This window comes from Prionailurus viverrinus, chromosome B2 (genome assembly GCF_022837055.1).
Source record: "Prionailurus viverrinus isolate Anna chromosome B2, UM_Priviv_1.0, whole genome shotgun sequence".
NCBI lineage: Eukaryota > Metazoa > Chordata > Mammalia > Carnivora > Felidae > Prionailurus > Prionailurus viverrinus.
In genome coordinates, this window is record NC_062565.1 from 81512993 (window position 1) to 81527030 (window position 14038).

General features: G+C 38.0%; 1 pseudogene; it reads right to left on the reverse strand.

Moving 5' to 3' along the window:
* Positions 1 to 265: 265 nt before the first annotated feature.
* On the reverse strand, positions 266 to 672 carry LOC125166710 (peptidyl-prolyl cis-trans isomerase NIMA-interacting 4-like; annotated as a pseudogene).
* Positions 673 to 14038: the final 13366 nt, after the last annotated feature.

Genomic DNA, 14038 nt, shown 5'->3' on the forward strand with positions numbered 1-14038 from the left:
TATCAAAAGAAGCAATTCTTGATCAATCTAAACGAGAGTAAGTTTTACACCTCCCCATATCCAGACAATTCAAAAGTTTATAAATATAAGGTATCTTCCTTAAAAGAAAAACAGTAGCATATATGAATTGACATATGGTGTTTATTAAACTTATAAAAATGGAGTTGTCTTTGGTTTCAATTTCATATAATATTGCTTACCTTAACTTTCTTGCCCAGAATTGATTTCTACTTTTTCTTTTTTTTTTTTCAGTCTTGCGTACAATTTTATTTTCTCCCTTCAACCATAATAATATGATATCCAAATTTTGTCTTAACCGGAGGGTCTGTAAACACAGGCTTATCCAGCCCACTTATGGGCATGGCAAATGCTGCTTCCTGAAATGGTCCCACCATGGTAGCTCTGGTCATCCAACCCAAGTCACCCCTTGCCTGGCTTTATCTTCACTATAGTGTATGGCCACTTCATTGAATCTCATTCCAGACTTCAACTTTTCCATGGCTTCCATGATTTTCCCATGTTTTTCACATGCCTGACCTTTACTGCATTGCCACTACCTTTGGGATCCTGAGCCTTCTTGTCAGAACTGTCACTCCCAAAGGCTGCTCTCCCTTTCCCCCCTTTCCCGGAATGGCTTTTTCCCTTGGGCGGCATCTTCGAATCTTGGGGCTGTACTCGATTTCTGCTTTTTCTAAAGGACTCATTATCAACTTTAATAAACCTCAGATTGATCCCCTTTGGAAAACAAAGAATACCTTACTTCCTGTGTCTCTAGCTTAATTTACAAAAAACAAAACAAAACAAAAAACCAAACATATCAGAATTGATAATTCACCTCTAATTGAAGAATATTGAACTGACATATACAATATTTCTGGGGGCGCCTGGGTGCCTCAGTCCGTTAAGTGTCCCACTCTTGGTTTTGGCTCAGGTCATGATCTCAGGTTTAGGAATTCGAGCCCCAAATTGTGCTTGGTGCTGATGGCGTGGAGCCTGCTTGGGATTTTCTGTCTCCCTCTCTCTCTGCCTCTCTCTCTTATTCTCAAAAATAAATAAGTAAACTTAAAAAGTTTTTTGGAAGCAAAATTTAGCTGTAGGACTGTATGTAATAAGGTGAAATCTGGGTTAAAAATTTAGTCTTGAAATGCCATTAGATTTTGAGAAAGAATGTGGGAGATTTAGGATATGCAGAGAATAAGAAGTTAAATGACTGCACTTCTTTCGAGATGCTTTTTTATTTTAGATTTTTAGTTGACTTTATAATTGTGTTTATATTAGGAGAAATTGTTAGTGTTTAATCTATCATCTTTATTTTTGGCATTCTATGGCTAAATGGAGTATATAACTATTTGTTAGAAAAAAAAAGTCCTATGTGAGAACCATCCCCTCATAGCTAGGTTGTCAAGAGTGAACTTTCAAAAATAAAATACAGAGCTCAGTGCAAGTGGGCTGCTTTGGCTATGTGTGCTGTTCTGGTGTATCTGTTCCTGGATAGCTCGGTCTTAAATTCATTTATCCACTCTTCCATCAAGCAGCAGTGATTTACTGAGTGTGGACAGTAGTAGGCTGTTTAGCATGGTGCTATGAAGTTACAGTTTTATTTTATTATCGTCTCTTTTTACTCTAGAGGCTTTTCCGTTCACATACCAATTGCCATTTCTTGCCTTTTGTAGCAGACACTATGAGTGCCACACTCATATCCTTTCAGATTCTCTTAGTATTTCCAGGCATGCCCGCTTGATTTTTAAGGGCCAGCAAATACATCTTTGTTGGGGGCTAACTTTGGGCTACCAAAACTCAGTTTGTCTACATGTCTGTGCAGGCTGAAAGTATGTGAGAAGTAGTATTCCTTAGGTGATGGCCCTTAACCCAGTGACTTATGGTTATAGAGGTATAAATACCAGGCTCCTCACCCCTTTACTGGAATAATTACAGAGCTTCCCTGTGGTGTCCATTGTGGTAGTTGGCTTAAATAATGCACCCTGTAATAGTTGCCTTTACTTCTCTGTATTTTCATTTCCCTGTCAAGGTCACTATTTCAAGTAAACAATGTGTATTCAGTCCTTGTCTCAGAATATGCCTTTAGGGGAAACCTAACATAGAACTTGGTATTCTGTAAACAATACATATAGAATCTTGGTTGTAGCCATAAAAGTCTATGAAATACAAATAGTAGGTATGATTTTTGTTACTTTCTCAGACCTGAAAACTTATATACCCCAACATATGACTGGCAGAATCTTACTGGGTATAGTTAATTGTAATTTCACATTCACGTAAATTCTGTATTGGGTTCACCAAATGAGGGGTGTCTGGGTGGCTCAGTTGATTAAGCATCAAACTCTTGATCTCAGCTCAGGTCTTGATCTCAGGGTGGTGAGTTTAAGCTCCATGTTGGGATTCTACACTGGGCGTGAAGCCTATTTAAAAAAAAAGACAAAGAGTGAATGGATTCACCAAATGATATGCCAAATTGTTCTCTTTTAATTAATGAAAGTAACTGGGCAGAGTGGTTACATATTCTGTTTTTTAATTGAACAAAACACATTGAATGTCCACTGTATGCCAGGTACTATTCTAGGCTTTGGTGATATAGCAATTAATAAGACTATTGATTACTTAGTCTTCACTCTTTCTTAGTCACCCTTTTATGGAAGCTTAAAGTTGAGCTTATTTTGTTGTTTTCAGCTATATTGACATACTATTCTTGCAAATCTTAATAGTCGTTAATAGTATATTATTGGTTTTACTCAATGTGTTTAATACTTTTCCCTGTTACTAGCATTGCAAGACTCAAAAGTTGTATTATATTTCCTCTGTTGTGCTTTTCCATCTTGATTGTAGCTTACTGATTTTGCATATCTGGTAGTTGTAGTTCTCCTTAATCAGTTCTTTTTTTTTCCTCTTCAGTTTCAGTCATTCTCTTTAAAGAATGACTTCATTATTGTAGAATTTGTTTCAAGGTCTACTTTATTATTCCAATAATGTTTCACAGCAATTAGCATTTTTCAGTGTTCTCATATTTGGTTCAGCCAGATTTACTCTTAAGATTTTTGAAGCTTTTGATTAAGTATAAAGATTCTCAAAACTGAGTACATTTTTGATTAAGTAAATAAGTGGTCCAAAACACAAGTAATTCTTAATACTATGCAGATAGCATATAGCAGTTTGAGATAAGTGCCACATTTAGCTTTTCACATTGTAACAATATTCAGCTTAATTTTAAAATATTAATTTAAAAATTCCTTAGAAATGCGTAAAATTTTTATAAATGGTTATTGCTTTCCTGTCGCATGTCAGGATAAACATAAATTGAAAGCTTTGGGTTTTTTTCCAAGTGCATGCATTGATTGGAGTGTTCACTTGAAATTTGCACCCAGCTGAACCTTGAGAAAATAGCAGGAAGTTTATATACATAGAGTCTGTTATTTAAAGGTTTTTACTCATATCATGTGTGTGTTCCTTTGAAAAAACCAATTGTTTATTAGTCATTCTCTGCCTTCCATATTTTTTCGCATAGAAATGATTCTTAACACTATGTAGTTGGCTTTTTACTTGTCTACCCAACATTCGCTTCCCTTTCTTTTGGCATTAGCATCTTGGTTTTCCCTTAGAGAATGACCCCTCTCTGTACGTGGGTTTCAGGTGAGGTTGACTGCTCTCCCCTGCTTCAGTGGTGGGAAAACCATCTAGTTGTGGCCACAAAGTGTAGTACCTTCCTTTGGTCACAGTGATTGGTTCAGGAGTAGATATGTAAACCAAATCAGGCCAATCAGAGCCAATAGAGTGACTAAAACTATGGGAAAGAGGCATTCTCTTTTTACTAGGGTTGCTAGACTGGTAGTCTGTATACCCAGAGCTACTACCAGCTGACCTTATGACCATTTGGGAAGACCTTATTTGAGAATAAAGCCTGTAAGGGGAATTGGAGCATGGATGGGAAGAGACAGGATCCTAATGACAATGCCTGAACATCTTGGCTGGAGATCTACCTCTGAACTCTCACTTACATGAACCATTAACTTTCAGCTTTCTACCAATACTCTCCTACCACTCCTTCACAATTTGCATTTTTTCTTACTTGCAACTGTAGGTTTCCTAATACTTACTATATACACTATATGAAACCCTTGTTCTCCCTCCCCAACAAGACTGTTGTGACCAAAACACCAAATAGATAGACTTCTATTTTAAAAAGCTTTTGGCTCTTGGCATATATGCTTGAGGGTTAAACTTTCTTTTTGGTGAAGCTTTCTTTTCTATGATGCTGAAACCATAGTTAGATGCTTAGAGGAGAGCAGAGCCATTGAAACTGAGTATGACCTAAATCTGCAGTCATAAAGAAGGCCTATTGTCCTTAGAGACAATACTGGTTACTCAAAAATGTATACCAAGTTCCTGCTATTTTAGGCATGGGAATAGAGCAGCGAGCAATAGAGATAAAAATCTGAACTCTTGAAGCTGACATTCTTGTGTTGTTCCAGAAGACTTGGTACCCAGAACTGGAGCCATTTCTGGGGCAGATGGCACTCAGGAAGACTTCATGCCTCTGCCTAAAACCCAGTGGTTTCCCACTGTACTTAAGTCCAGAGGCCTTAACACAGAGTAGTACGGCAAAGGTCTGGCCCATGTTCACTTGTCTAAAACCTTATCCAAGAACTTACACTCCCTTTTTCATGCTGCTACAGGCAAACAAGCTCTCTTCCCTTCTTTGAACATTCATCTCTCTCACAAATATTCACATCTTCTGCTCTCCATCTTGTCCATCTCTATCCCTGACACTTCACATGGTCACAGCTTAAATGATACTTCTTCAGAGAGACATTCTCTCCCCACCCAGTCTAAAGTGGACCTCCTTAATACTGGATCTCTTTTGTCATAATGAATTTAATATATATGTATATGTATTTCTATATATTTCTTTTTTAGTGTTTATTTACTACCTCTCCCACCAATGTAAGCTTTGTGAGGTCAGAGACTGTATTTGTTTTGTTCACCACTGGATTGCAATAGTGCCTAGCACATTGTAGGGACTTAAATATATTGTATAACTGTGTGGCTTGACCTCAGCCTCTTTAGATGTAGCTTCTACTGTCTTAACCCTTTTTTCAGCCTCATGCTTTCCAAGTCAAGGACCCTTTGTAGCCCTCTTCTTTAAGCTGCCTATCCTAGAGGTAATTCTGGTACAGCAGTCACCATCTATTTATGTTATAGGCTGGGCCACAGGCACCAACTGGGAGAGTGACCACAGAAACCTGATGAGATAACTTGAACCAAAACAGAAACTCTGCCCTTTCAACTAGAGCTTTTCAGAGCCGGAATCGAAAGGGGCAGGGTAATCCCAGAAACCCAATGGTGATTATGGGAGCACTGAATCCCAAACTGACTGTGGGCTAAAGAGACTCAGGCAACAATGTGGAAGCCAGTGAGGAGACTGGGAATATGGCAAGTGTGTCAGCTTGTAAGCTTGTTTGTTTGGAGTGTGATGTTTGTGTGAGTTGGGAGTGGTATAGTGGACAGCTGTAACTTTTTGCATACTGACTGCCTGACACACACAGAATGTCTGGATAATCAGGCAAAGTAGACCCTCCAGGTGGGAGAATCAACATAACCTGAGGTGCTGGGGGGTGCTGGGGGGAATTGGAGGCAGTGGGAATGAGATGAGCTGACATACTGCTCTTGCCTATTCCCATTCCATACTGGTTCTTTGTTGGTTTTGGATGAGGTATAAACAGATCCAGTCAGCCTACTCTGGTCCCTTTTAGACTTCAGACTTTCTTAGAGCCAAGATATTAATTTTTCTCCCTTATGTTTTATTATGAAAGTTTTCAAATGTTCAGCAAACTTGAAAATATTTTACTGTGAAATTCGAATATTTTCCACCTAGATTCTAACAGTAACATTTTTATTTTGCTTGTTTTATTACAAGCATCTATTTAGCCCTTTATCCACCTACTAATACATCTTAATTTTTGATATATTCATTGGTGAAAGTAATCGTAGACATTGATATATTTTCCTTTAAGTGCTTCAGCATTCATATCATTAGCAAGAGTTCAATATTTTTTACAATTTTTTCTTTTGAGGTAAATTTTATATATAAAAAATGCACAAATCTTTAGTATCCATTTGCTGGCTTTTGACAAGTGAATACCCTTATATAATTCAAACCCTATCAAGTTGTAAAACATTGTCATCATCCCTGTAAATTCCCTTATACCCTCTACCAGTCAATTCCTGGCCTGACCCTTGGAGGCCAGGGCTGGCTGTTCTGTTTTGTTTTTTGTTTTGTTGTTTTTCCCTATCATATTTTGAAGACATCAGCTTATACTGGTTAGGGTCGTTAATGAACCCTTAAATAATCTTTCTATGGTATCTGTTCTTCTCATGATTCAAATAAAAACTCTACTTCTAAAATGAAAAATCAACCAAAACTTGAAAGAAAGAACTTGGTACAGTGTCTTCTTTATAATGGATTTCCCTGGTTAGGGCCTAGTGTTGTGTTCTCTAACTCACATTTCCACAGGGTGCACCAGATACAGAATAAAAGTAGGATCAAGGGTCACAAGTTCACTTTAACAGAAACAAAACAAACAGTATTTCTGTGGTATTACTTCCTCTCTATTTTCCCCCCACTACCTAGGTCACTCCAAGGTCATTCTGGCCTCTTCTTACTGGTGCTTTGAAGAAGTCTCCATGCATGTTGTATAGAATCTTGCTAAATTGACCAAAATCATAGCTCTGTGAACACTAGGTTTTTACCCTTACTTGGGTTAAACTGGTTCCCAGGAGCATGCTTGGCCTTTTTAAGAATAGACCTTCAGTGGCCAAATCCCACTTGTTTTCTAGATATGTATACTCAGACACATCTGAATTTTCTGTGGGTTCATAGCTTAGCTTCATCCTTGGTGTCTGTTGCTATAATTACAGATGATATTTTTGAAAACAAAACCACTGATAAGGACCACACCTTTATTCTAGCTGTTACTCCAATACAGTGGAAAGAACTTTTTGTTTTATGTTGGCCTTTAGCTTTCATACATTCCTTTTCATATATTAAAGTGAAGATTTTAATACATTAAACATTAACACATGCAGACTACCTTCTGTACCTTGAATTTGGACTCTTTTACACCATCTTCTCATCAATGGTTTAGAAACAGTGCAGCCAAAAATTTAGCTTCACCTATCTTCTTGGCTGTACCCAAGTAGCAGTGTTTGTTTAATTCTTTGATATCCTACTATATTTTATCCTTATTTGAAAAATGAATTCACAATAGAAAAATGAATGGGCTGGTTAAGAAACTAGGGCCTAAATATCTTAATACATTTAGGACAAAGACTAAAATCATTGAATGAGTTGAAAGGACTGACTTGTCAATCTCAGCCAAAGGTTTGTTAGATTTGAAGGGATTTGTATGTTGAGGTATATTTTTTAAAAAAGAAAACATATGTGGGACACTTTAGAAATACACCACCAAAGATTGAGTTTAAAAGGTAAGCATAGCATTTTTTAGCTCTTTAAGAAGAAAACCCAATGTTAAAATAGTTTATCATAATGTAATTTTCCTATTTATCAAAATTAATAATGACAACATACTATCTGATTATTTATCCAGTGTGGATTTATCCCAATACACTATTATCTCCCTAGGCTTTTTTTTTTCTCCTTCTTTTAACTACTCTTTCATGAGAACCTAGAAAAATGACTAGCATTTACATGGGTTCAATAAATGTGTTGAAAGAATTAACAAATTTGTGTGAATATTCGTATAGAAAAGCTACAGGGCTATTAGGTTGAAAGATATGCACATTTAAAATATTGATAGGTGCAGCCAAATTGCTCTCCAAGGGGCATAAATTCCATTCTTGGGGTAGTAGGAAAATCTAAAAAGGATGTAGATTTATTATTCTCATGTGAAGAAATTAATATGCTTTAAAAAATCCTGTATTGTTGTTTAAAATGTTCAGGTAGAGAAGTATGTTGTATTGAGAAACTTTTAAAATTTTGAAGTTGTTGCTTATAGGTTGGTAGTGTGGTTATGCAGAGGTAACAAAAAACTGAAACTTGCATGTGTAGATGTTGGCCAGGTGTAGTGTAGGAAATGTATTTTAGATAGAGGGAAGAGCAAGTGCAAATACATGATATACAAACAAATATTCAAATATTCAACAATTGAGATGAGATTAAGTATATACATCTATAACTTGAATGATAATGTGGAGAAATTTATAAATGAGGTGGTTCTGTAGGTATTGACACTAAAGGATACTTTTTAATTTAAGGAGAAACACAGGTGATAAGCAGTTGTTTTGAAACAAATACTGTGTGTGTTTGTGTGTGTGTACCCACACACGTTTGTATCTGTCCTCACAGAGATAAAGTATCTGGGAGGTTACAAACCAAATTGTTAACTATGTTATTCCTGGGGAAGTGAGTGGGTTGAAGTTGTGATACAGAGATTTTTTATTTAATATACTTAGGTTTTAATTGAGTTTTTTTAAACAGCCAAACTGTATACATTTTGTAGTGAACTGTTTTTTAAAGAAAAAGAATGTGTTATGTGGAAACCTGGTGGGCTGTTCCTAAAATACATTTGTTAATAAATGTGCAGGAAGCATTAGGACATTTCTTGTAGCAATTCTTTACTAATCTTTCACAAAATAGGCTAGGTTAGATTAGTGATTTTTTGGCATTTTTAAAGCCATGGAGTCTATTGTTTGAACTCAATCCTAGGCAGAATTCTTGTATGTGAAAACGATAAAATCAGAGTCAGTTGGTGGAACCTGAGAGTGAGGGGCCTCTGTCAGTGTTCCCCTCTCCTTATAATCTTTTGACAGACCCTAGGGCTTGCTGAACACAGTTTGAAATACACTGTTCTCTTCCCGGGATGCTTTTGATTTAGTCCTTCCTGAAGGTCAGAGGGATATACCAGCTCTGTGATTCTAAAGCACAGAGAATAAAGAATGCCTACAGGTAACCCCAGAATTCTCTCTTGCCTTGCAGAAAACACGTTTAGAGCAGGAGATATTCATGTCATGTAAGATAGTTCCAGATGTACAATAAGAGACAGTTTTTATTTTGCATTCCTTGGCTTTGGAGTCATAATCTTCTTAAAAATCCAAGCTTTATGATCTATGCCCTTTTTATATCCACAAAGTGACGAGAACAGTTGTTAAACTAACAAATATAGCTTCTATACATGTCTGACTTCTTTGCCAATGTTAAACGTAATGAAATAAACAACTTTAAAAAGGAAGATATTATTTTGTTTTTGTCTAAGAATATCCCTCTTTCAGGTCCAAGCAACTGAACAAAGAAAAAGCATAATTAGTATTTAATAGTGAAATTTAAACCAACTTTTGAAAGAATTATTCTTCTTTTGGGATGCGTACATAATTTTATATTTAGTGTTTCATGCCTAACATTTGATTTCTGGGCTTAGTATTAGAAGCAAAATTTCTTAATGCCATATATCATTATGCTAGTTTGTTAATAAAAGTTATTTTGATCTAAACATGCTAGTGTGTTTAAAATAATAGAGAAGCATATTGTCATAGTTTATTCACATAGACCCAAGTTTTTGTTCTGTGCTTTAAATGGTTTTATTTACTTTTATTTAAAATTTGTGCACGTACGTATGACTATATAGTAGAGGAAAAGAAAACAGCCATAATATAGAAGATGAAAAAAATCTCTTTTCCCCACAAGGTGGTACTGTGGTTCTTTTACTCTTGCAAAAATCTAAGCACAGAATTGATATTTCTGTACTTGTCTTCCTTCCCCCAACATTTTACAGGTGATCTACAATTAGATTCTAATAAAAATGAGAAATAATTTCAAAGGAAATTTGATACTTTTAAGTTTGAGGTAAATGGCAAGCAACTAAAAATTCTCTAGCCTTCTAATAAGAGTTTCCCCTCCTAACTTTTTGCTTCTTTTTAAAAAGTTCATGTACAAATTTTGGTTATAGTTTATGGTATTTTATGTACACTCTTTATACTATATATACTATGATAGTGTAGTAGCAGTTTTTGCTATTATAAAAAGTATTAGCAGACATCTTTAAAATGTTTCAATTAATGAGCATAAATGCAACTCCTCATTTTTAGGCAATTCGATTTTCTCCCTCTTCTAAGCAATATCAATAAAGAACTTCCCTCAGTTCTATAAGTAAAAATTACAGAACATGGCTTAAAAAAAGACAAAACACTTGAGTAGATATTTCTTTTTACACTGTATCTTTCAGCTTATTTGAAGATTAAAAACTAAGTTCGTATATAAACATGGAACATTATATATGTTTGTTTTTCTCTGTAGTAAGAAATCAAGGCAAGTCATTGCATGATTGGGTTCCAGCCTCAACTTCCTGGTTCTGCCCCCTGGTAGCTTGTGACATTTGTTGAGACCTTGCATAGATTTCTGGGCCTGGCAGAGGGGACATGATGACAGAGGTGCCACAGCGGCCCTTGCCCTCAGGGCAGCGGTGGTCTCAGGGGTCCTGCATAAAAATTAAGTGGGGCGAGAGCAAGTGTGTCTTGAGACTGCATTCACAGAGTAAGCAGAGCTCTTCCTAGACTGCCCGATTATTTTGGGGTGGCCCGGGGAGCGGGCTGATGGAGATTATGCGGATTTGCCATGGGAATCCCAGAGTCTAGGAAGTGGAAACAAATCTTTGATGAATTTGTTGGCTACAATAATGAACATGGGAGGAAAAGAAAGGAGAAAAGGTATTCTACGAGAGATTGGGGAGACAAAACCAAGGGAAAAAAACAGGATCAAAAATGACAGTAAACGCCGGGGAAGAGAAAAGGCAGAACATAGAAAAGAAGAGCAAGAAGCGGAATTGAACGAAGACGGGCAGGACACTAGGAGCCGGAGGCTGGGCATCCGGCCTCTCATTTCATCCCACAGAGAGCCCGCGGAGAAGGCGTCTTCGGTCCCGTTTCACGGGTTGGAAACATCGACCTTAAGAGGTTAGATAACTGCTCAAGGTCACCGAGCTAAGTAGCAGAGCCAGGATTCTCACCCCTCCTCAACCCAGATCCAGGGTCTGGCTGGATCGTGCCAGCTGCCCAGGGAAAGGGCCCGCAGGGCGGGCAGAGCGCAGGACGCGCCGGGCTGGAGTCGCAGCTCCATGAGCGTGCAGCAGAGGCGGCCGGGCGGGGATCGGTCATTACCTCCCCAAGCAAGGGCGCGGCTCGGGGGCCTCTCTAGACATCCTCTCCACAGCGCGAGTCTGGGCAGAGGAGGGAGGGCGAGCGGCGCTGGGCTCCCGCAAGGGGAGAGTCACCCCATCCCTCCGCTCCCGGTCGCATCCAGCCTCTTCCTGGCTCCGCGCTGGGATCTCCCAGCCACGCCAACGCGGGGGCCCCTCTGTTCGCCTCTCCTGGCCAGCACCTCCAGACCCACACAACCCCACCAACGCGCCCTGAGGGCTGCGGGCGGGCGCTGCATGGGATGCGTGCAAAAGTTAACCATACGCCTCAGGCAGGGCTCAGAGGACAGTGTTTCCAGGCGCCTGGGCTCAAGCTTTGTGGTGGAGCGTACCTGCCAGTGAGACCAGACTCAGACACAGGGAAGCCGGGGATGTTTACTAACCTAACTGTAACTTACATGAACATACACAAGTACGTTAAGGGTAGAGATGTGTGCACCCTCACAGGAGGTAAAAACAAAACAGTCACAGGGAATAATGCCTAGTTTGTATTGTAAATCGGTGCAGTTTGGATGTTATGAGCACCCCATTCGACGAATAGCTCCTGCCAATTCTTAGTGATTATTCAATGATTATTAATTGACGAGACACCTTTCACCTGCAAAATGGCTTGTCTGCATTGTCTTTCTTCTCAGAGAACTGCGAATTAAAGTTTCTTTGTTAGGGAGAACAAAGAAGAATCCAAATTATTTTAAGGAGGCTTTAGCATTTGACTTGGCAAACCCTTTTGCTAAAAGATCAACCTTCCCTCTTTGACTCGCCCCCTCTCTGTCACAGCCTCAGTGTGGGGTCGTCTTTGCAACAAGGCTAATGCTCCCAGCTGGTTTGGGGCCCCTCTCTTTCAGAATTTAGCAGTTTAGAAGTAAGAAGAGATTTAGAAGCCTTCTACCACATATAACCTTTTACTTTCACATCGGAGGTAAAAGAGGCCTGGAGAAGTTAAGGGCATCTTGCAAGTTTGTGCCAAAGCACGGGCCGACTCCCCGTCCCACCCTTGTTCCTTGGGGGTGGTGGCCACCTGCTCCGGTTTCCTCCCTTCACTTGGCCCCCATCCTATGTTCATCTTCCCTCTTGGGAGCCCAGGAAAAACTCCCTTCTTGAAAGTTTGTCAAGCAGGCAATGTCTTCTTCCTTTTCATCTTAAAAATTATTTTCTTTTGCTGTCAGATTCATTCTGACATAGATCAGGGGTGGAAAAGTGTGTGGTATAGAATAGAGTCATTAGTAAATCCATCTCGTTTTTTGTTTCATTTGACAGCAACACATTAAATTAATCCCTGTCCAAAAGAATCACATTAAGGGAGCTGTCAATGCTAATCCCCAGCTCATTGTTGCTACCTAGCTCAGGGTTGACTTTAATAGGTCGCGCTGACATTTGTTTCTTGAGAGGCACATCGGTGACTTCATCCAGACCCAAATCTGTTCTCATCAAAAAGTGGAGGCACTGGCAAGTTTTTACAGACTCTGAATTCTCTGGGTTTCTAGCTTGGGGTTTGAGCTCTTGTTGGAAACATTGATTTACATTTAGCTTTTAACAATGAAAAGAAGATAAGGTAGAATCCTCTTTGAGAAAAACAAAAAGCTGACTAAAAAACCCTAAAACTAGAATATTATTGTTCTTATGCTTATTTGTATCATCCTATATTAGCTACTACTGTTACCTATAGATCTGTATCTATACAGATATATGTATTGTATACACGCCAGATTTAAGGTGAAAAATGAGAAAAAATAAAATGTTGAGAATAGACTGCGTAGACTAATGAAAAGGGTAGAAGCAAGGATGAGAAAACCTGGAATATAAAAGACCTATAGAAAAGCTGGAGGGAAAAAAAGGGAATTTACTGGCAAGGAAAAGTAACATTTAAGCAATAATTTGGATAGAAAGAATTCAGGCAGTATAGAAACTAGGAAAAAATACATTACAAAAAGGGCAAAACATTCCTTTAACCAACATTTAGAAACTATGATTATAAAATTTTTTTTTTTAATGTTATTGCTCTGCCTCTCTATCCTCTGTTTTCCACACCTTCCCCCAACCCCTGCACACTGATATGGATTATCCAGCTTTGTGCTTATGACATTTATGGATTCCAGATCTGACAATCATATATTAGCCTTTGTCTGGGCAGCTAAGAAAAAGCAGAAGACAGATCCGATCTTAAATCATTTAACCTGTTCTTAAAATATGCCTCTCACCTGGTTATTCTTATTTTTGTGGATATTTGGAAACGTTTTGAAGATGAAGTGGGAGCTAAAAACTGAGAAGTGGGTATCCATTATTTAACAAACATATTGAGTGAAGTGTACAAATACTACAGATTTGCTATATCCATATATGCCAGAAAATAACTATGTATATTCTATTTTCACTAATTGAATCATACTTTATTCATATTGCAAGGTGATATTATAAATCTTTTTATTAACTGAAAACTCACCTCTACCTCAATTTTTTCCTCTGAAAATCTGTATTTTCAAGTAAACATGGCACATTTAAACCTTTTACTTTCAGGATTTTTGTTATTTCACTTTTATTATAGTTTTTATTCCTTTTGCTCCCTTTATGTCCTCAGAACTACCTCTGGACATAACCATTTAAAAAATTACTTTTCTATAATCTCTGTAAAACACAAAACTATCTATTAAAGGCAATTTCATTTATTTGAATGATTGAACAACTGAGGCTAATTCTCAGAAAATGGGCTAGGGTTTTTGTGGTCCACATAATAAGACTAGTAAGGATCAGTAAGAAAAGAACTATGCATGCATTCAACAATCTCCAGACAAATGCCAGGAGTATGAGGAATAAGAACTTAG